Genomic DNA, 24,273 nt, shown 5'->3' on the forward strand with positions numbered 1-24,273 from the left:
TGCTCAGAGCCATTCAGCAATGTCGGGAGCCACGTTTCCCGGAGAGTAAAGCAGAAAGCAGGTGTCAAGCTTAACAGATACCGTGGCTCAGCTAGGCGGTGGAAAAAACCACTGTAATTCCATTGGAGGATGGAGGCATCGTGAGACTGGGAAGGCATGGAACATTCAATGAGGCAGCTTACGCCTGAGGGTCACCTGCTGCAACCGACTTTTTGCCTGAGCAGTTTATATCCATTGTCTCTGTGGGTCTGGCGAGATCTAGGTCCTCAGCGGATGCCAGAATCTCCACCTCATCTGCAGACAGACACCTTGTAGGTAGCAGTGGTGTGGCTGCCATAGCTATTCCCTTGGTCTTGGGGACCTTCTTCTTGGATTTCTCTCGCTGCTCCTTGGGTTTCCATGGCTGGGAGGGCTTCACTGATTTAGTCTCCGGGACTGAGAATGAGCATGAAGCCCTAAGACCAGCTGCTTTTGGGCTCTTCAGCCACTGGCGTGTCGTCGTCTTTCCCACTAGCAGAAACGTGGGAAGTGAGTGACCCAAGGGACCCTTTCCTAGCAACAGACTTACGCTTCTCCGGCTCAGAAATGGGAACTGATATCCCCGATGGTTGGGAGGGTGGGGTGTGTTGCTCCCGAAGTAGATGGTGTGGGAAGAGCAACAGGGAGGGAAGTGCCTCCCCCCCCCCCCTCCACTGTCAAGGGTGCATGTGTAGTCTTCTGGTTCTGAGAGGCGACAGGAATGCGAGGAACTGATGGGGGCGACAACTGTTCTCGTAGCAGCGGTGTAAGAGGTGGTCATAGCCATAGGATGTAGGCGCTCAGTCTAGGTTAGTCGGTCTAGAATCTCATATTCCGTGATTTTCTTCCCTTTCCGTAAAATCCTGCAGTCTGGCGAGTAAGGTGAATGATGCTCTCTGCAGTCAACACAGATGGGTGGCGGGTCACATGGAATCTCGACATGTGACGCTGGACATCGACTGTTCTGACAATTTACGTACCTTGACAGATGCAGACAAGCTTCATCAAATAAAAAAAGCATCGTAGGATCAACTTCCCCATCGTGCTCAGACTGTAACAGCCAGTTGCAATAACGACGTCGAGAAACAGTATCTGAGTTCCTCAGTTAATGCATTACCGTTATTTTGTATGGTTTGAATTTCAGTCCGTGCACAACTCTGTGAGCAGATGCTCTTGACACACCAGTCTGGTGTCTCCAACGGCGCACAGGTTTTCTCGGACTTCTTTCCAAGGCCTCCCCTATCTCGTCTAATTTATTTTCGGGTAAAACACTAGGTTCTCTAGGCCTTAGTTTGTGTTATAACGGCTCTGAGCACTATGGGACTTAACATCTATGGTCATCAGTCCAGTTTGTGTTATAGATCCAGCCTCTTTTAAATTTCTTCACTAATCTGCGTATCGTAGAATCATTGGAAACATGCACTCCGCGAAATTTTCGTATGAGCTCAAGCCGAAATTCCAAGAAACACCTGTTGGTCCTTCGTGTATTCCATACCGAACGGAAACTCGACAGGAAACCCAAAACAAAACACCCAGTCTTCCAGTATAGAAGACATGCGCACGGTGTTTCTGTCTGAGGACCGGGTCCAAACACATAAGGCAGGGGAAGCACCGGACTCGGCGCAGCTGTTATAATGACATCTATCAACAATATTTGAAGCGATTAAACTTGACAAAAAAACTCAAAAGAAAACACTAGTACACTCAGCCACATAGTGTAGGGGCCGCGCGCAAAGTATTGCTGTCCGAGAACTACGCAGAGCGCCGTCAGTCTATACGAGTTTACAACAACAGATAAGACGTTGACGGAGAGTTTAACGCTGTTCAAACTAATCATTGTAATAAGAAATGACATCAGTTGAAGTACGAAGGAGTGTTTCTACTTTGGAAAGAATAAGAACGTTCTTAAGGTGTCACCTTACTAATATTTAAAAGTGCTTCTCTTGACGTTTTTCCGTACTTTCGATTTAAAATTTGGGTTGTTTTGAAAATCCGCCTTATGCAAACACTATCTATTTTTTTTATTCGTTCAGACGGGTTTCGAAGCCTGTGTGTTATCTTCTTTGGGTCAAACTTCTTATTTCTCAACATTACATCGGTAGTGAAACAGCGTTATTATAGATGGGTTTTTGTATCATTTTTTGTCATTTTTGACAGCGTGTCATCCATCTGCAAAGCAATCGGGAAGATAATTGCTTGTGCATTCGTGAAGTACTATTTCGTGGGCAATGGTCATCTACGTCACTGTACTTACATTTTCCGTCCTGTTGCGTATCTCTGGTGGATATCTCTTTATACTGCTACTGAGTACACTGTTTCCGCACTGTTATTTATAAAACTTCGCTCACAACTTTACTTCGCAAGTATTTTCCACAAACCGTCACTTGAGCAGACACTTGTATCCATTCTCACTGAGAGGTGCTATATTGTCGCTGCTCACTTGTTCATCGTCTGCATTTTGTTTAATGTGGCGCTTATTTTGAATGTTTCGTGACGAAGGTACTGAAGGTGAACGTTAAGATGTGAAAAATTTTAGGAATTTAATTCTTGGAAAACCCTTCCACGATCTTCTTCCATTTCTCAACCGCAGGCTTATTTTTGTCATCAAAACACTGTGCCACGTCCAGGCTTCTTTTAATTATTTGAAATCCTTTGTATAAAGAGTCCATGTTCTTCAGTTGATCGATGCTTAAAAGTTCCGCAGCAGTATTTTGGAAAGGATGTTGTTTTCAAAAACATCTTATCGTGGTAAAAAAATATCCAACAAAACTGGCTCTGAGCACTATGGGATTTAACTTCTGAGGTCATCAGTCCCCTAGAACTTAGAACTACTTAAACCTAACTAACCTAAGGACATCACACACATCCATGCCCGAGGCAGGATTCGAACCTGCGACCGTAGTGATCGCGCGGTTCCAGACTGAAGCGCCTAGAAACGCTCGGCCATTCCGGCCGGTAACTAAACTGGTATAGAACTGTAGAAAATCGTTCCAAATAAACTTTTGTATTAGTGTTTATTCGCCCGTTATTTTTGTCTTACTTTCGAAAAAGTTGTGATTTATTTCTTGCTCAATCTTCAAGCGAATCCCGTGCATTTCAGCATGCATCTTAACAACTGATGGAAAATCTCATTCAATCTTCTTATTTGTTGTTTATACCGAAAACATTACGTTATGCAGTAATGACAAATAGACCAAAGTTTTTTCCTCTCCTTCATCACGTGTGATTATCTTTTCTAATAGACGAGGAAAATTAATATTCTTTCGATATCAGGACTAAGAGATAAAAATCTCGAGGCACTCTACTGAAGTATCAAACTTTCTACATCACTTCCAGTTTATGAGCACTGTGATTTGTCGCACTATGGAGAATATGGACGGCACTACCAGCTTTGACAATCATTTTCAGCTAGAAGAAGTGTATAAATGTAATGGTTTCTCCCGAAGTTTACATTAGTGTTGTCAGCGGCGAATGCCGAAACTTCATTTAAAGCCAATCCATTCTTCTCCAATGTGTCCATCACTAAACTTTGAAATTTGATATGTACATTCATCGGAACATTCTACAAATTCCAGTAGACTGTTTACAGTCCTGGTATCGCAATCAAAGAATCGTTTACAAATTGAAAACATTTTTCCATTTTTTAATTACTTGCATCTGTCGCTAAAGAAAAGGATAGATTTTTTCCTTGGATGGTATTAAAAATATTTTCAACTCATTCTTTGGTCAATACATCGCATTCAATAGCTTCCGCTTTTGTTCTTCCGCAGCTAAAACGAGCGATTTTTAAATCACTGCAGATCTTTTGATTTACCTGCAATTTTTTTTCTCAGTTCCATCTGCGTTAGCACAAACAAGAACTGTTTTTCTTTAGATAACTTGCCACCGACACGTTTTTCGCCCTTGAGTTTCAGAGTTTTGTCGGGCGTCAATCTAAAGAAAACACCAGTCTCGTCTGCATTAAAGATGTCAAATCTGCTTATCCTTCACGAATTGTAGGTGACACAGCAGTGAGCCACTGATTCAGTATTCACACTTATGGCTTCACCTCTCACTATTGAGAAAGTAATGCCGTGGCGTTGCTTGAATCTGTCAATCCAGAAACACAAATTCCTCATCCTTTAATTTCTTGGCAAATTCTTGTGCTTTCACCATAAGCAGAGGTCCACTAATGGGTGCACTGTTGCTTAGTACTTCATCCACCTCGCTCCGTTCAGCTTTTCATAACCGCTTAATTCTAGATCTATTTTGTTCAAACGCTGTAATAATATTATACCTGTTCTTCCAAATCATTTGCACTGTGGAATTTACGAGGCCAAACTGACGAAATACGTCAACCTTTTTAGCTCCAATCTCTATTTCATGAATCACTTTCACCTTTTCTTTTACTGGCCATGCTGTTCTAAAAAGCGTGCACTTCGTGACGAATTGTTATGGAAACGGACATCACGTCTACTATTATCCATTTCATAATGATTGAACCTGACTTTGAGCTCAAATTTTGGTCACATCGCATGGCGAACATCGATATGTTACACCTTGCCGGGATCGTGGAAATGTCTACCTTAATTTGGTGTACGAATACTAGATTTTAGTTGAAAAGGGGGTGGCATACGCGGTAACATTTAACAGAAAGAGTGCTTTTTCGACCAATTTTTGGCGAGTGTAAAATTTGAGGAGTCATAGAAGTCAGACCGCAATTGGGAGAAAAATTTTCTTTGTTCAGTTTAATGATACAACCATATTCAATTTCAATCCAGACTAACTGTCATTGGTTTCCAATTAGTCGTTTTGTCCTAATATGGTGGGCGTAGATGGCTGCAGTTCGCCTAATGGTGGTACACATTAACATCTCTACATCTACGTCATACTCCGCAAACCACAGAATGGTGTGGGGCAGAGGATACTTTTCATACTACTAACTGAGACCTCCAACCCTGTTCCACTTGTGAATAGCGCGTGGAAAGAATGACTGCCGGTAAGTCACTGTACTGGCTCTAATTTCTCGAATTTGTCCCTTGTGGTCATTAAGCGAGGCGTATGTGGGTGTAAGTAATAAGTTTTCAGACTCTTCTCGGAAAGTGCGCTCTAGAAAATTCGGTAGTAAAGATCTCCGTGATGCACAACACCTCTCTCGTAACGGCTGCCTATCCAGTCCGTTGAGCATCTCCGTAACGCTTTCGCGCCGGCTAAACGAACTCGTGACGAAACGCGCCGCTCTTAGTTGGATCTTCTCTAACTCTTCTATCAGTGCTACCCGGTAGAGATCCCAGACGGACGAACAGCACTCAAGACTCGATCGAACAAGAGCCTTATATGCCACTTCCTTTGTGGATGGGTTATATTTCTTTATGATTCTTCCTATAAATCTGAGACTGGTGCCTGCTTTCCCCACTACCTGTTTTATATAGTCATTCCACTTAAGTAAGGTCGCTCTGTATAGTTACTCCTTGATATTTTACGGTAGACACTGTTTCCACCGGTTTGTCATCAATAGTATAGCTGTACAGTAGTGGATTTCTTTTCCTATGTATGCGCAATATGTCACATTAATTTCCGTTTAGGGTCAGCTGCCAGAGCCTGCAACATTCATCAATTCTCTGGAGGCTCTGAGCACTATGGGACTTAACTTCTAAGGTCATCAGCCCCCTAGAACTTAGAACTACTTAAACCTAACTAACCTAAGGACATCACACACATCCATGCCCGAGGCAGGATTCGAACCTGCGACCGTAGCGGTCCAATTCTCTGGAGGTCATACTACAAATTGTTACTATGTTCTGGCGTTGCTACTTTGTTGCAGACAACCGCATCATCTGCAAACAGCCTCAGAGAGCATCCGACGCTTTCTACTAGATCATTTATATATATTGTAAACAGTAACGGTCCTATCACATATAGTTGGGGTACTCTGGAAATTACCTTTGCATCTGTCGACTTTGTTCCGTTAAGAGGAACATGTTGAGTTTTTTCTGCAAGGAATTCTTAAATCCAGTCGCAAATCTGCTCCGATGCTCGATGTGCTCTTTCCCCCCCCCCCCTCCCCGCTAAACGGCACTGCGGGACGGTGCATCTACCTAAACGCTATTGTCTACGGCGCTGTGGACCTCATGGAGGAACAGAATGAGCTGGATTTCGCAAGCTCTTTGTTTGCGGAATTTATGTTGATTTTTATAGAGTAGGTTTTCCTTCTCCACGAACGTTATAATTCTTGAGCATAAAACACGTTCCATAATTCTACAACACACTGACGCCAACAATACGGGTCTTTAATTGTGTGCATCTGTCCTACGGCCCTTCTTAAAAACGGAAATGACCTGCGCTTTCCTCCAGTCGCTAGGTACCCTTCGTTCCTCAAGCTATCTACGATAAATTACTGTTAGGAAGGCAGCAAGTACTTTCGCATGATCTTTGTAGAATCTTACAGGTATCTCGTCTGATCCTGACGCCTTTCCACGATTACAGTTATATTTCTGTTCCGTGATCGGCTGTCTCACTATCTGCCATCTCGACGTTCGTACGGCGAATTTCGGGGAACCATGTTGCGATCTTCCGCGGTTAAACAATTTTGGAAAACCAAATTCAGTATTTCGACCTTCTCTCTGCTATCTTCCTTTTCGGTGCCAGTATGGTCACTAAGTGAATGAATCGATGATTTTGACCCACTTACTGATTTTACATACGACCAAAATCTGTTATGGTTTTTACTCAAATTGATTGACAAAATTTTACTTTCAAAGTTATTGAACGCTTCTCTTATCGCTTTCCTTAGCTCATTTTCGTTTCGTTCTGCTTTTGTTCGTCAGCTAGGTTTTTATTTCTCTTGTATCTGAGATGAAGTTATCTTTGTTTACGTAGCAGTTTTCTAACACGGCTGCTAAACCATGGTGGGTCTTTTCCATCCCTTGAGACTTTACTCGGAACATACTTGTCTAGAGCATATTGCAAGACACCATTCCATTTTTTCCATTTGTTCTCCGTATCTTCGTCCTCATCACAGTATATCTGATGCGACTTCTCCGATACAATGAAATTTCTATCCTGTCACTCCTGCTGGGCCAAAATATCTTCATACCTTTCTTAACATTCTTTGTTAAGACCCGTTGTCATAGATGCTATCACAGCGTTATGATCACTAAAATGTGTGTGAATTCCTAAGTGACCAATCTACTTAAACTAACTTATGCTAAGAACAACACACACACCCTGTCCGAGAGAGGGCTTGAACCTCCCCAGGAGGGGCCGCGCAGTCTGCGGAATGACGCCTCAAACAGCGCGGGCCTCTACGTTAACTTATTCGGTAAGTTCAGGTCTTTTGCTGCCAGGTGGTCTAAGATGTCCTCAAGAGTTGGTTCTCTATCTCCTCAAAATAATTTTCGGACAAGACATCCAAACAATGTCTCTGGCGCCCCCAATGTATACTGACAAGTAGAACTCATCCCAATTACAACGGCAAGACCAGGATAATTTATAATGAATTCTGCGAATTCTGTCTGAAGCGCTCTACCACTAGAGTTTCTGATCCAGGCGGTCTATGGAAGCATCCGATTACAGTTTTTGACCCATCTTTGATACGTAACTTGACCCACCTCAATTGACAGTCGGAAAAAGGGGTAACCTCGCTAGATTTTATCGAATTCTTTGTCGCAATAGACACGCCACCACCACTGGCGACTACCCTATTCTTACGATTAATATTCCAATCTGAACTGCCGGCCGCGGTGGCCGAGCGGTTCTAGGCGCACAGTCCGGAACTGCGCGACTGCTACGGTCGCAGGTTCGAATCCTGCCTCGGGCATGGATGTCTGTGATGTCCTTATGTTAGTGAGGTTCAAGTAGTTCTAAGTTCTAGGGGACTGATGACCTCTGATGTTAAGTCCCATAGTGCTCAGAGCCATTTTAACCAACCTGAATGTAGGATTTCGTTGACATTTATGTCCGGTTTCAACCAACTTCCTGTCCCTAATACTATCTGTACTTACCTTCTATAAGCGATAATACTCTGGAACCTTTCCTTGGATGCTCCTGGAGTTTACTAAAATCATATTAACCTTTTATATCTCTGATCTGCGACGAAAAGCGTTCTCTGGGAGACTGTGGCTAATTTATCAGGCAAATCGTCTTTGATCCTACGGTAGGGTTCATCTAGCCTAAAAAGGCCCCATGTGCACGCCACAGAACCGTCTTATTAGGTTAGAACTTCGACTCTGCTCCACACCACATGAAAGACGAAAAGCGTAAATGTAAACTGTGCGGCCTTTCACAGCTGTTCTGTTTTTATGCACATACATCTGCTCAAAACGCTAATATCACGTCTTTAATTTATTTGCTTTTGCGTTTCTACGCGCTGTACGCTCGCGTATGCTATGTTGCCGAACCTCTGAACAGTATTTCCACTACATCATTGTGCTGGTCTGGTGCAAATCATTTTAGAAAGTTTGGTTGGAAGGCACAAAAAATGACTTTTGCATCACAAAATGTACCCAATTATCACACAGGAAGTTTTCAAGAGTGGAATGGCTAGAAAGGAGGAATTCAAACACCGTCCGGTTCTGTGGAATGCGCCTCACTGGGAACGAAGGTTGGTTCATGCAAAATGCTGGCAAATGTTTTATTGGGCAAAAAGGAGGTACACATTATCATTGTGAAACGAATGCTAGACACTACCTCGAGTGGTTTAGGAGCATTCGCGAAAAATTACCGAACACATCTGCTATTGTTTTAGATCAGGCTCCATATCACGCGATGATAATTTATCACGAAATCCATCTACGAAACGGAGAAATGATTCTGTTACTGGATGGATGGAAAGCCCTGGAACACATACGACCGCACTTCAGGGCGCAGGAATACCTTCAAGTATACCTCCGAGGAAATCAAACTTATGTGGTCGCCTGTAGCGCACTGCGAAATGAAAGTGTTTGGAGGAATTCAGTGATTCATGTACACAAACTTGAAAACAGTTATCCACAAAGAGTCTACTTTTTTTACATAGCAACAGAACCGCAGCTGATCCAAGTAGACGACTGCAATAGCAGCAACGAGACCTCAGTCAGCAGCGAAAGTGACTTCGGTAGGTTTTATTTCAGTCATCACTCTTTACTGAAAAATATATTCGATCTAATCGACTTTTCCATGGCTGAAATGTGCTATACAAATGCTCATTTATTGCGAGCTGCTTGCATGTCGGCATTTATTTCCAATTTTCCATACTATTTCCCTCTACTCGCAACGTGGCCAACGCTGTCTGTACTGGAATGCGACTACGAAGTTGCCGTTCTCCGCTGGCTAACGCGCTTATCGCGCACTGGCGTGGCAACTATGCTCCACCACAGCCTCAACAAACAAACACAAGCAGTACTCATGTTCAAGCCTAACACCAGTGTCATCCCCGCCCCAATAGCTACACCGGTAAGCTCAATCGCAGAGCTTTAGCGATGGCACGAGTTATTAGAAAATAACTAAAATCCGCAAGTAAATAGAACAAGATTGTATCGCCGAACTGTGCAGCGGAAATTTTTTTCCTATTTACGGTCTGATTTTTGTGCGTCCTTAAAGTTGACACTCGCCGGAAAAAAATTTGGAAAAAGGGCAGTTTCTCTTAAATATTACCACGTATATCACCCCCATTTCAACTAAGATGTAATATTCATACACTCAATAAAAGTAGACATTTCAGATTCCGGTAAGGTATAACATATCGATGTTTGTAATGCAATGTAACCAGAATATGAGCTCAGAGTCAGGGGCCAATCATTATGAAACAGATAATAGTTCTTTGATTGTCACCACTACTGTACTATGAATGTGCTAGGGTAACAATGAGGAGAGTAGTCGGTACGACGCTTACTGTTGACGGAAGGGCAGAGAGAGGAATATACGAGGTTGCAATACTGAAACAGATTTCCTTCTACAGTACATTGATTCTTGGAAAATCTTGTTACCAAATGAAAATGACGTTGAATTCTGTGCCTTACGGGGAGTACGGCCGTACCACAGAAATCACGACGTTATGGCTGAGCTGTCGCTGTAACAGATATTCAACTGTAGCTTGGTGAGACATGTCAAGAAAATGAAACTCAAAAGAAAGTTAAGAGATGTCAGAGGTGGAAAAAACTGAAAACTGTGTACTACCATTCAAAATAAATAAAGTAAATCTACTTCCAAACACACTAAACTGAACATTACAATTTCGTCACTACATCAGAATATGTCAATGATTCAGAAACACTAATTTCGAACTGGATATCAGATACCGGAAACGCTGACAAATGAGAATGGAAAATAATAAAAAAAATCCTTGACCGGAAATGCACAAGGATTCAGTTGAGGCTAAGAAGCAAGCAAAGCGAACAGAGGATCATAGTGACGTTAGTAAACAAAATTTTTCGGCACTATCAAGACAAGGAAATCAGATAAACTTGCAAGACAAACACTTACATTTTATGAAACCAGGGAAAGCAAAAACAGTGGCCATGAAATGGAGCAGGGAAAAATACAAATAATTATCAAAAACTGGCATCGATCACACAAGATGACACTCAAAACAGAGACATTTTTCGGTCTACGGTTCAACAAATTGCAATTTGACCGAGAGGAACGGAAGAAGACTGGAGCAGCTTGATCCGAGGTGAGGATACAAGCCCATAGCAAAAGACTGGACAGGAAGACCAAGCAAGGTTTAAGTACTTTGTGTAGTCTTGAATGGGGTTGGTTGGTTGGTTGTTTGGGGAAGGAGACCAGACAGCGTGGTCATCGGTCTCATGGGATTAGGGAAGGATGGGGAAGGTAGTCGGCCGTGCCCTTTCAGAGGATCCATCCCGGCATTTGCCTGGAGTGATTTAGGGAAATCACGGAAAACCTAAATCAGGATGGCCGGACGCGGGATTGAACCGTCGTCCTTCCGAATGCGAGTCCAGTGTCTAACCACTGAGCCACCTCGCTCGGTCTTGAATGGGGTTATTCGCATCGAAAGTGACAGACATTTATCCTCAAACGATTGCCGCCTTTATCAGTCGAGTACCGATCTACCATAGCGATTAACACTTTGGAGTGATATGTGTCTTTCGACAGATGTGTGGTTCCAATATCTGCCCTGTTAAGGTAATTTTGCTATGTTTTCTTTGGCTTGCTTAAATATCTTCAGGAGAATTCCGGAATGGTTCCATTAATAGGCGCCGGCCGGTGTGGCCGAGCGGTTCTAGGCGCTTCAGTCTGGAACCGCGCGACCGTTACGGTAGCAGGTTCGAATCCTGCCTCGGGCATGGATGTGTGTGATGTCCTTAGGTTAGTTAGGTTTAAGTAGTTCTAAGTTCTAGGGAACTGATGACCTCAGATGTTAAGTCCCATAGTACTCAGAGCCATTAATAGGCCAATGCCGTTTCATTCCGACACCACGATCATCAACTGGCGTGTCCATTTGTAACAGTCTTCAGGTGTCAACTGTTATGAACCGACAAACTGCCTGATATTTTGTAAGTGGCTAAAAATAACCTGGTACGTGCAGGAATGAAATTCATTAAGTCCATAAAAAGTAATTTATTGTTTGGAACGGTATAATCCATCAATAATCTTCAAAATACGACGCTCTTGCGTCAATACATTTTCACCAGCTGGATTTCCAAGCGTTTTAGGCATCTTGGAATTCATGGGATGGAATGTCCCTTAGCACACGCGAAACAGCCTCTCACTGGGCTTGAAACTGTGCTCTCTCAAGGGTCTCTTGAGGCAGAGAAACAAAGAAGTCTGCTGTAGTGAAGTTGGGATTGGTAAGGGAGGGGCATTGGGTCAGCGTAGCCATATCGATGATAACTCCTCACCAAGAAGGCGATGTGGCAGGGCGCCTTGTCTTGGTAGATCTTGAACGGATCGAGAATGTGTGATTAGACGCGCACTGCCCTTTTCTCAGGCTTTTGAGCACTTCCACACAATAGGCAGCATTGTCCTCCAGGCACAGACTCATGAAGGATGACAACGAGCGTTGCCTTCACTTAGATCAGCTCATGCGTGCCTTGTTAGGACACAGTGACTGCGAGGTGTGGCAGATGGAGGCCTGTGTCTTCTTCTTAACCTCATATTTGTCCAAAAAGTAGTATAATTTGTACATGAACACAGAAGTTTTTCACAAACGAGCACCCGATTGAATTTGCGGTCGTCAATCAAAATTTTCGGGACCATTTTTTTTACACTTTCTTCATCTGCAATTTCTCTTTTACAGTTTCGTAGACAATGGTATTGAGTATATCCCAGGTGTGAACGTGCACTCGTTCTGCGGTCTTTACCTTTCAACGTTGAAGGGCGTCACGAGCGAATTTCGTCGTCGATGCCATCCCGGATTCCCAAAAACTCCTTGTACCACCGAAATTCCTTCCGTTTCGACATCATTCATTCCCAAATGCCTTTTCAATCATTGGAAACGTTTCAGCAGCGGACGCCCTATGTTTCACGCAGCCTTTGATTTCAAGTGAACACTTCATCGTGGATGGAAACGGTGCCAAACAGAGATGCACGTATGGACATGTCCAGACTTTGGAGCAGCTCGGATAATACTAGGGTTACTTGCGTTATGACACTAACAAAATTCTACCAAATAACCGACGCAGATGGGCCGTGGCCCGACAACACAAACGTCATACTAGAACTGGACATACTCTTTTCCACTAACCTTGTTTTCCTTTATACTGTGGTGGTCCTATTCCGAAAAGGGAAAGTATAGATCGCAGCTGTAATTAATTTAATAAAAGCAGACAGCACCAACAGTAAGATCACCATCAAAGAACATATGGTATACCGATATACGAAGGTCTGGACGAAAATAATGTTCTCGCGTTATCCAGTTGATAATGAACTGCCAGCAGACAAAGAACACCTGCAGTCAGCTAGTGACTAATAACAACACAGGGATTACCATTAACAAGATAGGTGGCTTGGTTTACAATCGCTTTGTTATCAGCTTTGCGATACTGAAATCCGAGCAGCCAGCTAGCTTCATCATCATCATCATCATCATCTGGTGAGTATTCTACGGCTGGCGCCGCTTCTCGCTTTTCGTGTCCCATGTCCTTCGTTCATGCGAATCTCTTTCTCGGTGTCTGAAGTAATAACAAAGTGCAACAAATTTGGAAATCAGTAGAGACAGTGAAATACTAACGTTATGCTTTGAGCAAAATAGTTTAAAATATGTCACGTTATTCTGGGATGTGGTGTTGTAGATCTGTTACGGTTTGGAAAATGTATAGCAACAGAACACTGAAAGTCTTATATCGCTGAAATACCCAAACGAAACTTAACATAGAGTAACGGAATTGTAATTCTTACGCTATTCATCGAAATTCTAGTATTGAAATCTTTCTTGATAAGATAATATTACTGCATACAATTATTAGGTCATTTTTTAATGTTTCCTGTTTCAATTAAGATGACATGTCTGATAATTTGAAAATAATCTATGGATGAACAAACAACTAACAAGCTTAGTTAACGACGTCTTTGTCATAGAATGACTAATCCTGTAACTATTCCTCTGTATTCGATAACAAAATGCTTCGGCTCTCCACCCGTAACTTGAAAGTTACGCAAGGATACATACTATTGCGCTATAATATAATTTACGTCTGAAAAATCACCAGTTGTCAGTAATGAATTTCAACGCTGAATCCATAGGTAGACAACTTCACTACTTGTAAGACAAGTAAGCCACTTCGAAAGCCTAAAAATCGAATAAAAATCATTTTAAAGTAGACAAGTGGCTGTACTATCTGTAAATTCAACATTTGTGTACCTCCGATGTTTGAAGGTTAACCAGTCTGAAGTATACGCATGCGCAAGCCGCTGAACAAATAACACTGATTAATAGATAACTATTTCATAAGAGTCATAAATGAGGGATTATTTGACCTGAAGCTAAATCTCTGCTTCAAACAATGTATGTTAACACATGCAGTACTTGCTTCTTTCTTCCTCTTCGATGTATCGACTGGAGCTCTCCAATGTCCTCTGTTCCGTGTCCCTACACTAACCTGTTTGGAATTTCGTCTTTTTTTAAATGTCATCCAGCATTCTTAGCCGTCTTCGCCTCTTCCTTTACAACTCTTCCTTCGATGTCTCTTCGTTGCAGTGCGATTTTCTCATTCTCGTCATTTCCACTAATTTTCTTTCCTATTTTTCGCAGGACTTCATTCGTCATTCTGTCAATTCATTTCACTTTTAGTATTTTCCGCCACAGTGACGTGTTTTTTCCTCTTTCTTTTCAACTATCTATCATTCGTGGCCATATACCACACTCCGGACAAACATGCGTATTTCTTAATTCCACTGAAATTACTTTTGATGTCAACAAGTCTTTCACCTTTTCAAAAGGTGCTTTATCCATAGATATTCTTATATCCTCCACACATTCTTATTTCTTCCTCACTGTTTTCACTTTCTTTCACCAAACTTCCTAAATACATGACCAATTTACGTGTTCAATGTATTTCCTTCTAACGATTTTTTGATGGCACCTTCATGTTTGTAGATTCTCAACTCTTTGGTGTCTCCTATAGTTATCTTCGTTCAATTTTTTCTTCTCACTTTTATGATCCTCTCCATCATAAATAGCAGTTCTTCTGGTTCAGCCAACACTGCCTGACCATCTGCAAACTTAACTGTCTTTATCCTTTCTCCTCCTCTTCCTTTTTCTAATGCTATACCTGTCGGTTTGTAGCATAGTTATTCAAAAGCGTTGATGATTAACAACAATCTTGTGTAACATTTCCTACATTATCTGTCTCATCCGTTTTCTTATCGCCAATCCACGTCGCCACTCTCTCTTTTAGAGTTCGTTTGTAAGTCTTTTGCTCTTCAGTCCTCACTAACGTATTTTACGGTATTCAGGAGGATACAACAGTCCACTGTCATACACTTTTTCGTAATCGTCATTACATGTAAAGGATACGTGCTTTATGTATGTCTCATGTTAACGTCTAGCATTCTTTGTCCTATCATACTCAACGCCCAACAGCATCTCGTGATCATTTTTCTTCCCTGAAACCATGTTTTCTTTAACTTGTATTTCTAATCTTCAGAGCAGAAGACTACACACCTCCACTGTAATGTGGCATATGAAATTAACTGCCCTTTAATCTTGGCATTCTGTGGCGATGTATTTCTTTGGTAAAAGCGACTAGAATGGTTTGAACTAGATCTTCCGGCCAAATACCTTCGCATATATCCCATTGATCAGGCACGTTAGTCTGAATATTGCTCTATTTTCAAGCCGTTTCGACCTTCGGCCACTATTTATCATAGCCCACTTGTTTCCTCTTTCTGAGATGCTAAAAGGTTTTCTCCAATTCACATAGACAAATACGTACAATACCACATATATAATTTTTGGAATCTATAGCCTTTTCAGTGGCAGGCGCGATGATTTAAATCCCTCGGGGTGGTGGCAGTCATAACATGTAAAAATCACTGTAAATGGCCAACATCAGTACACAATTCAGTTTTCAGAGGTTCTAGGATAGTTGATAACCATCCTAATAACATTTACGTTGGAAGATTGTACACTGTACTTATACTTCTGAGTGACATTACTCTGATTTCACGAAAAAAATTGATTTATTTTCCAATGTAACAGAAAACTGGTGTAAGTAAATAACCGGGAAATGGCGAATAAAGAGATAGTAACGGTATAAAGTGATGATGGTGGTCACTATCTGAAGGTACTGTTGCCCGAAACATTTGTAATAAATCATTTCTGTACACAATTTATCATTTAATTCTCTTGAGAGCAAATTTTTTCGAACGTAATAAGCAGTTTCGGCTATGCAATAGCCATCTTGAGAATCTACTAAAGAAGTGAATGTTGTTTTCTTCTTTTACTTCTATACAAGAGCAACACAATACAATAGGCATCTTCAGAATCTACAACAGATGTAAAAGAAAAAAAGTTTCCGTCCATTGTAGATTCTGGAGATTGTTATTTTATATCCGAAACCGGTAATTCTGTTCAAAAAATCTTTGCGATCAAGATAATTAAATAAAAAATTATGTACGTAAACATATAACTACTCTCCAAATTATTTTATGTCAAATTCGGTTTGATAAATTCTGGTTTAATTCACTACCATGCCTGGCACAGGCAGCTGGACATGATAAGATTATTAAAATTACCTCTTCAACCTGATGTAGTCCAAAAAGATAGTTGTACTCTACAACAAATCTGTTTTGTCAATAATTTTAGTGCTAGTCAAGTCGAATTGTTATATCAAAAGCTACAATAAACAAATAACACACACAAAAATTCTAACAGGTTTGTTAGAGAGTACACTTCTGGTACTGCATATATCAGAAACTTTGGTCAGCATCTTGATGTTGCATTTCTAACAATTTGAAAATTTTACACAAAACACCTGAAGGGCTGTTTCTTAATATGTTAGAAGTAAATCTAAATCTATTCACATTATAAAAACAAACCCCCATCTTCTATAAACGAGCAGCTAGACTTCAAAGACAACAGTTTCCTGGAGCATTTGACGATCTGCTTTAGAATGCTTACTGTGATGTCCTGATTTTCTAACAGTACAAATCTAAAAAATGGCTCGGAGCACTATGGGACTTAACATCTGAGGTCATCAGTCCCCTAGAACTTAGAACTACTTAAACCTAACTAACCTAAGGACGTCACACACATCCAAGCCCGAGGCAGGATTCGAACCTGCGACCGTAGCGGTCGCGCGGTTCCAGACTGAAGCGCCTAGAACCGCTTGGCCACCACAGCCCGCACAGTACAAATCTATTTTACACCTTCTTCACACTCTTTTTATTGAGACCCACATTATTTTGCTTCCCTGTAATTTTATTGAAATATAATGGCTCATCACATTTTCTTATTACTTTTACAAATATTTTGCACATTAGGTCAGTCACAGAACTGGATTTTTAATGTATATTTGTTCCTCATGGAATCATTTTAATTTATTACTTTTCGACATTACTTATTGTCACTAGTTACCACATGATGTATTTTACAAAGATGGACAGATATTTTCCTTTAATATTGCTCGCCTTTCACATTACTTCCGTTTATTTGCTACCACATTACGATCTACAGCTATTTACTATAGATCGTTACGTACATTAACGGATTCGGCTTGTTTAATATTCTGAGGCTGCGTCTATGGAGCGTTCTCTACTTCATTTATCAATGTTGTAGGTGGTTCAATGGAAACCGCCCATCTCCATAGTAGCCAAGTACTTGGTACATCTACGGAAGGTCGTCTGCTGGACGTCACCTATCGATACTCACAGCCGTCTCTTTGGCCTGCTACACCTTTGCAACGCCGCCCACCTACTCTGCAGAAAATAACAACACCGTAATTATTTTTCCAGCATGCTCCTAGACTGTAGCCGACACAACGAATGTGACGTTTATTTGTTCCCTTTTTAAAGCTCTTAGTATATTTATACCACAATAGCTGTATTAACAAGACGTTTCTTCTTTACAATAATTCTATGTAATTCTGGCATTGTGTTTACTAACAAGTACATCTTTTTGTACATAATTCTCTCGACTTATACCTAACTGGCTAAAGCTGACGTAATGTTGTCAGCTGTAGCCGGAGTCTCCACTATTGGAAGAAATAGCTGCACTGCTCTCTTCAGCAACTGACTATCGTCTATCAGCGGTTCCTGCTCCATGTACAGCCATTGTCCATCAGTATGGGTATATCTATGTTTTGTAATTTAGTAGTTAAATTTACGTTATTTTTATGTATTCCTCTAATTTATATCCTTTATTATACTGCAGCTGAAGATCAGAAGATGATCACGTGATGATCGAAACTGGTCACCTTTTAATAAAATGTCTCTTACGACCTGGGCTGTTTTATTATTATCTTCAATATTACATTGTGATCGCTCACTTTATCCGGCGAGAGTCGCCAACGCTGTATAACGAGGAACTTGTTACTCTAGTATCCAACAGCACATACCTAATTCTGGTCTTAAGCGGAAATAGATTGTCGCCGTTAATAAGTTAAGAGCAGGGCACATGACTACCAACAAAACGGAACGTCTTTTACAGTTAATTATCTCTCTGAATTACATAATCACGGTAGAGTTGAAGATGACAACCTGCATTTTTTAATTGGTGTGTGTAAAATATACAAACTTAAGAGTGAAAACACTACAAGGACTGATGTGTTCATTCTTCCTCACTCCGATCTTTCGCAAGTTCTTCGAACTATCCAGCATGTAAATGTATGTATAAAGTTCATCAGAGTTAGTAAAGGGATCTGTAACGATAATTTTCTTTAATTTGATTAGTTTATGAAAAAGCTAATCTTCGAATGATGTAATGTTCAATCTCCTTATATTCGTGACGAAGCGTCTGAATTAAAGGAAGTAACAGTCTAAATTCAACCTCAGTCATCACGTGTGTGAAAAGCTTCCACTTCAACATGCGACCGAGCGAGGTTTAGTCGACTGACCTCTGTTCCGAAGCGAAAGCTTAGCAGGCGAAGTGACTCAGCGTTAACAAGAACGGAGAGTGCGCGTTACAGTGCGGGCATTCCGGTATCAGATTCTGCTAATTTGGTGCCATTACATCAAGCTAAAACAGGAACTTTCTCTTAATCACTGCCTGCTCCAATTACCTGTAGCGAGCTGTGTTTAAACCGACACAAACTTAGCGTCGCTAACGATCACATTTCCGCTCGCACGAAATGCTAGAGTTTAGAGGGCGTGAAGGGCGCAAAGAGTTTGGATGTCGTAAAGGAAGACGAAGATGAGGACGACGCAGTGACTGATGAGCGGAAGGGAAAGAAGGAAGAGGAAAAGGAGCGAAAGAACGGCCGCTAACTTGCTTCTGCACTCACAAGCAGACACTTCCCATGCAGATCCAACAATGTGGAAATTAAAATGGAAATGACAGTTGAAAACGGGAGGCTAGGAAGCGGTGCTCTTCCATCGTCCCACCATCACAGCTGAACTGACGTTTAGTACGCACAAATGACGTAGACACTTTTGGCGCGCTGGAGCGTCGTGTAGAAATGTAACAAATCAGAAGGGAATTTTGAGGGGACGGGTTGAATGATTCAAAATTTGTTACACCTACCGTTCACTTAAACTTGTCTCTGCTGCTCAGTCATTTTCAGAATTAATAAGCACACAGATTTAAAGTAAGTTAAGAGGCCGCCTTGCTTGTATTACTTTTGTAGAGCTGCTATTGCTCCTCGTTTACCTACAATAGCCGTTCAAATCTGTGCTATAATACGGTTTTACGTGGCAAAAAATCTCAGAGATGCTGACATTCTGCGCGAATTTGTGCTGTACGTGGACCGAATGTGAAGAGCGAAGTGTTGTGCGCGTCTACGGCGCGTCATTCGTGCACATGACAGAAATCATTTATAGTCAGGAAAAAACTTTACAGAAAATTGACAATTTGTGGTAAATTGCGTTTCAGAATGTCTCAACCGTCGTATAACTTCCCGCAGGAAGTATTAGAGGGCAAATTTTGTGCAGTTTGGGCTCCAGAACGACTTGCTGAGAACCACAAAACTCTATACATGACTGTTTCTCTGGACTTTCTTTCTCGTTTCGATGTATAATGAGAAAACGTACTGAACGGGAGGAGAAAACCTACTAAATGGAATCGAGACCAATGATGTCATGGGTTTCCTATGCTAACGCGAAGACAAAATACGAGTCAGTGGTATGGGGAGAGAGCACTTCGCCCCCTCCTCTTAAAAAAAAAGTATGCGCATTTTATGCCTTTTTTACGAGGGGAGATGGGGGAGGGGGAGTGGGGGTTCTTACGGAAACCTGTTCGTGGATTGTACGCGACGCGCGCCTGCAAACACTTCCGAAGCATACCGTGCGACAGAGAGAATCCGGCAACCTCTTGACGACACGTGTGCTGTTTTTTGCACGAAATGCTCGACCATACTCCTCCCGGCACACACAAGAATTATGTAAGACGTTCCTCAAGCTCTGCCCTACAGCCCAGACTTAACTCTAATTGATTTCCACCTATCGCTTGGATCCCGTCACTTTAAGCCGACGAAGAACCTCAAGATCGTGCCTTTCACGCGCTATGCCAGAATTTTATTCAGAGGGGATTTGGTAACATAAGAGGTGCGATGGATGCTTAAACATGAATGGTGATTATGTGAGGAAGGAATAAACGGATGGTATTTTGCATATATTTACTATAATTATTTCAGTACTTCATTTGTAGCCTAAAGGAGAATACTTTGTAGTAGAATACGAAATCCCAGACAACGACGTAGTTAGAGACGGACAGAAACTCAGATTCATCAACGAGGCAAAAGTAAACCGACAGGGATTTTTTCAAAGACACCATGCTTGAAGGAGATTTACAGACAGCACGGAAATCTAACTATGGGTGGGCAGTCGGGGACTCGAGCACGTACAACGTGTCTGTCTCAATGACGTCTCGGTTGTTCCAGGTCAGCTGTGGGATACTTCCAAATGGCAACAAACGAAACGGCGCAATGGTTAAAAGGCTGGCTTCGTATTTAAGAATATCGCGATTCAAATCCTGTCCCGCTTTCCTAATTTATGGTTTCGGTGGTTAATGGACTGCTACGGGAAGCTCCTTCCATCGGCTGCGGACATATTTTAGGTCAGTTATGTTCATCACTGTCAGCTAGGCAGAGGCTTCCTCCAGGCTCTTCCATGCATCACGGTCCCTGTTTATAATCATACATGTCTTCTCCTGCATGATTTCCATTACAAATTCTGTAAGATCGCTGTTACGATCTTTCAGCAAGGAATTTCACTAGTTGTTCTACTAACCTAGTCTGTTGACAATGACTGGGTGCAGGCAGCAGAGGTAGCAAGCTCCACCATCCGAAGCCCAACAGCCAGGAATAAAGGGCGCTGGGCTAGAGTTGCCGTTCGTTCCGATGTATCGGGACCGTCACCATTATGGACCTCCTTGTTCCGACATCTCGATAAGACCCAATTTTATCCCGATTTTGCAAAATACTGTTACGAGCTTGGTTACGTACTGGAGTAACTCCATCTGTTAGCGCATCATGTAAATACAGCTTCAGTTAGTTAAAAGTCAACAAGCTTATGTTGACGAGGTCTCACACATGGCGTTGCATGTTGCGTGTCCTATATCAACGATGTAAGCACCTTCTAGACCTGACGCAATCATTCGAGAAAATAACAGACGTCTCCAGTATTACGGGGCTGGAACAATTTAAGCATCGCCACGCGTAAGAATCGGGTTGTTTCCATTTGAATAGCGATCTGATAAGGTGATACTTTCTAAACGTAATACGAGCAACGAGTGCAAGTTAGTAATGTCTGAAGTATTTACAGCCGGTATATAGGCCGTGAACTGTACGTTGACGTGTACTTCGATGACTAAAGTGTTATTGTCGACTGTTTACCGTCTAATAAACTTATCATAGCTTACGAAAATGTCTTAAGGATGGCAAGCGAAAGTTTCACTTTTTGGATGATTACACAAAAGAGTGGTCTTTTGCCAAGAAGGGACGTACGGATCAGGAAGTGTTGTGAGAGATATGTAACTGTTTCATCTCAGCAGTTCACAGAGGTGAGGCACCTGCGAGCCATCACATTTCTACGAAAAATCGTACAAATAGATTGGCGGAAGCATCGAAATTAAAGCCTATTTCTACATTCATGATTAAAGATGATACCCAGGAAGAACTAACAACAGCTTATGAAGTTTCATCAGTCTTTCAGTTCTCTCGAGTGGGCAGTAAAACTGAATGCTACAATGTGTCCTCATTCCAAAGTCGCCAAAGCTACAGAGATTTTTAAAAATATTCCCGCACAACACTCCGTGTCAGAATGCATAAAATAATCGCAAGAAGTTTCATTTTATGGCATAGTCACCGACGCTTCGAACCACAAGGCTGAAAAGATGTTTCCTTTAGTTGTTCAGTACTTTCCTGAAACTGATGGAATCCAACAGGAGCTGTTGAAATTTGATTCGCTGAATAAAATGGCTCTGAGCACTATGGGACTTAACATCTGTGGTCATCAGTCCCCTAGAACGAGCTACTTAAACCTAACTAACCTAAGGACATCACACACATCCATGCCCGAGGCAGAATTCGAACCTGCGACCGTAGCAGTCGCGCGGTTCCGGACTGCGCGCCTAGAACCGCTAGACCACCGCGGCCGGCCCGCTGAATAAAAAAAAAAAAATGGTTCAAATAGGTCTGAGCACTATGGGACTTAACATATATGGTCATCAGTCCCCTAGAACTTAGAACTACTTAAGCCTAACTAACCTAAGGACAGCACACAACACCCAGTCATCACGAGGCAGAGAAAATCCCTGACCCCGCCGGGAATCGAACCCGGGGACCCGGGCGCGGGAAGCGAGAAGCGAGAACGCTACCGCACGACCACGAGCTGCGGACTTGCTGAATAAAGAAACATCGGAGACAGTTTCAAAGTTTTTTTCTAGACACTTTAAGACAACTGCAAATTCTATTTGATAAATTAATCGCTTTTGGTGGAGACAATACCAATACGGCCAGCGGAATGTCTTACCAAATTAATGAAGAACTGGGAAAATGTAGAAGGAATTGGAGATATTGCGCATATTCTCCACAGTAATATATCAAGCGCTGCTGCAGTCTTAACCGTCGACACTGAAATCATCGCCATGAAAGTATTTAATTATTTTTCAGTATACACGATAAGGACAGAGAAGCTGAAAGAGTTTTGCTTATACGTTACGTCAGTCATCAGACTCTCCCATCTCACTCAAAAACAAGATGGCTGTCGTTAATGCCCGCAGTTGAGAGACTTTTTAAGCTTTGGACTACATTAGAACAATTTTTTAACACCGAACACAGGCCGCCTAAGATAATTTCAGATTTCTTCAGTAGCCTGATCAGTGAAATTTACCTCATGTTTGAAAAAAATATAAAAAGCGTAGAAGAATAAAGTCTCGATAGTTGAAATAAGAGATATATTAACCGACACTCAAAGATGTTTGAATGAAAGGAAGACTGACAATTCTACTGGCATGCAAACAAATTTGAACAAATTGAAGAGTGAGAACCGTAACCAAGATAAAATTAATTTGATTTCGTAATTTGAGGATGAGACGATGCCTTTCTATACCATAGCATTTGATTAATTAGAGAAATGGGCTTTTTAAAACTAAATATCAAGTATTTGATTGGATGACGCTATCTGAAGCCCCCGATTGGGTGATGATTGAAAACACTGACTAAAAATGGTGTGAAGATTTTAGGCTTGATTGATTTAGAGGCGGGAGAAGGGACGAAACTACGAGGTCATCGGTCCCTAGTTCCTAATAAAACAATGCCACAAGTGTGAGAATAAAACGGACGAAACATATCACACAAAACGGAAGGAAAGGAAAAGCCACAAAAGCGAAGGGATTAACACTAAAACGAACAAAAGAGGACAAGAGAACAACAGAGAGACGCTAGAAACAGAAGAGAGTAAAACATGAAAGCAGATTACAGTTGCTGGCCAACCACGAGAATAAAAATTGGAAAGCAAGCCACTCTGCAACACATTAAAACCTCCACCTTTTCACTAGGGTGGAGGACACAGAGGGGCAAAGGACATGCGCTGAAACCTACATAGAAGTATAGAAAACCCACTCTCACAGATAAAACGTAAAACTAAAGCTGCTGTGGAGGCATTGTCCCCCAACACCGAAGGTAGGCTGCTGGGAAAGTTAAAAGTCTGCCGCAGAGCGGCTAAAAGTGGGCAGTTCAGCAAGAGGTGGACGACTGTCATTTGGGAGCCACAGCGACACTGAGGTGGGTCCTCGTGATGGAGTAGGTAACCGTGCGTTAGCCACGTATGGCCAATGTGGAGCCGGCAGAGGACAACTGATTCCCTGCGAGAGGCCTACATGGAAGACTTCCTCACATTCATAGTCTCCTTAATGAGGAGATAAAAGGAGAGTTACTGTTATTAATCATACGCTCATACAGACAACACAAAAAAACTTCGTCAGACAATTACGATACTTTGGGATCGCTGAGAGTGGCAGGAATCTGAAACAGGGACACGAAGTGTTCCGAATGGTGGCGACTTTTATAGATCAGTGCTTGGTGGCCGGTGGTCAACTTATCGCTCATGACACTCGACGAGTGTCGTCCAGAAAGTAATACACCGCTGTCTTTCTTTTTTTCCTCAATCGTAAACAATGCTACGTTACGTATGTATTGTTTGAATTCTCCTGAACGAGCGCGCTAAGTTTTCGTCACTTCC

The 24,273-nt window shown here is 41.9% G+C and overlaps 1 protein-coding gene across 4 annotated transcripts in view; it reads right to left on the minus strand.

The window, feature by feature from the left end:
- Positions 1–24,273, minus strand: part of LOC126251794 (E3 ubiquitin-protein ligase ZNRF2-like) — a 557,859-nt gene that overhangs the window by 26,155 nt on the left and 507,431 nt on the right. The gene's annotated exons all lie outside the window — the stretch shown is intronic.

The sequence above is a fragment of the Schistocerca nitens genome, chromosome 4 (assembly GCF_023898315.1).
Source record: "Schistocerca nitens isolate TAMUIC-IGC-003100 chromosome 4, iqSchNite1.1, whole genome shotgun sequence".
In the NCBI taxonomy this organism is placed as follows: Eukaryota; Metazoa; Arthropoda; class Insecta; order Orthoptera; family Acrididae; genus Schistocerca; species Schistocerca nitens.